The sequence below is a fragment of the Ctenocephalides felis genome, unplaced genomic scaffold (assembly GCF_003426905.1).
Source record: "Ctenocephalides felis isolate EL2017-DRISC unplaced genomic scaffold, ASM342690v1 CF-g0.4_SCAFFOLD_01886, whole genome shotgun sequence".
In the NCBI taxonomy this organism is placed as follows: domain Eukaryota; kingdom Metazoa; phylum Arthropoda; class Insecta; order Siphonaptera; family Pulicidae; genus Ctenocephalides; species Ctenocephalides felis.
This window is the reverse complement of record NW_020538040.1, coordinates 3,298,718-3,300,322: the sequence shown is the minus strand read 5'-3', so window position 1 is coordinate 3,300,322 and position 1,605 is coordinate 3,298,718.

Here is a 1,605-nt window from a genome sequence, read left to right as displayed (position 1 = left end):
TAGTATAATAAATATTACTAAATTTAAAATTGCCAAAAATTTATATGTGGGTGATGATAGAAAAAAAGTTTGAAGCACATTTTAAAAATGTGAAATTAAATAAAAATATATGAAAATAGGGGTAAAATATAATACGTTATTTATACAAGGTAAAGACAATTTGTTTCTATATATGTATGTAATTAATTTGAAAAATATTTCGCAATCAGATAATTTCAAATGCAAGAAGAAAACTTGCTAAAATACTTTTTATACCAAAGAAATTATTGAGATTTGGGGAAAATATAGATTTATACATGATGGAATAGTTTTTGCAATTTTTTGGGGTGCATCTTTGATAATAATAAATCAAACAATGTTTTTAATATTAAAACTCATTCATAGTTTTCCTCCAAAATATAATTAAATTTCATTTGTATATGAGTTCAATAAAAATAGTCGATGAAAATGCAATAAATTGGGAGCCTCGTTTATAACAAAATACGATAATAAAATTCATCTTAAAAATAAGGCATATGCTATTTATTTATACAATAGATCGCATGAAATGTAATTCAATAATTCAAAAAAAATTAGAATCAATTCAAATAAATGGCAAAAAACTGTAAATTAGGTAATCAGCAAACTGTGATAAAAATATAAAAAAGACCTTGTTGAATAATAGAAAAATCCTTTTTTTTTAGGAAAAATAGCAATGAAAGTGCAGCTTCAAATAAAAATACTTCAAATAATAGTAGACACGAATATCGAATTATAGGATTTGATTTTGCATTGAATCAACAATTATTGTCTTTCTAGTAACACAATGAATATATATTGAAGTCTTACATATAAATAGCAGTACTGCAAAAATTAATTGGAAAATTTTAAAGAGGCAAAATATTTGTTAAAAATGTCAAATTTCTTCCAACAATTTCCCTGCTATGTAAATACATATGTAGGATTTTTTAGAAGTACAAAAAGTGCCAATATCAAAAAGGAGTACTGTTCAAGCAAATTTGCTTTTTTTCCTTGTCAAAGGCATCTAAAAGTGTATCACACACTATGATATATATCTTATCATAAAATCATACATGAAAAATAATAATAGAATTTTTTTGTCTACATATAGTTAATAATAGAATCTTTTGTCTACATAAAAGATGTTTTTACATAAAAGTTCATTATAGATAGTATATATCAGAGATATTAGTATAATAATATCACTAAAATTTGCATTGCCAAAATTAATATGTGGTTGATGATTGAAAAAAGTCTGAAACACATTTTAAAATGTAAAATTAAATAAAAAATATATGAAAATAGGGGTAAAATATAATACTTTATTCATACAAGGTAAAGACAATTTGTTTCTATATATGTATGTAATTAATTTGAAAAATATTTCGCAATCAGATAATTTTCAAATGCAAGAAGAAACGTTGCAAAAATGTTTTTTGAACCAAAAAAATCATTTCTAGGTAAAATATAGAGGTAAACATATCTAGGAAATATAGAGTTATAATGAAGAAATAGTTTAGCAATTTTTTGGATGCATCTTTGATAATGATAAATCAAACAATGTTGATAAATCTGTTGATATTGAAATTCTTCGTAGTTTTTCTT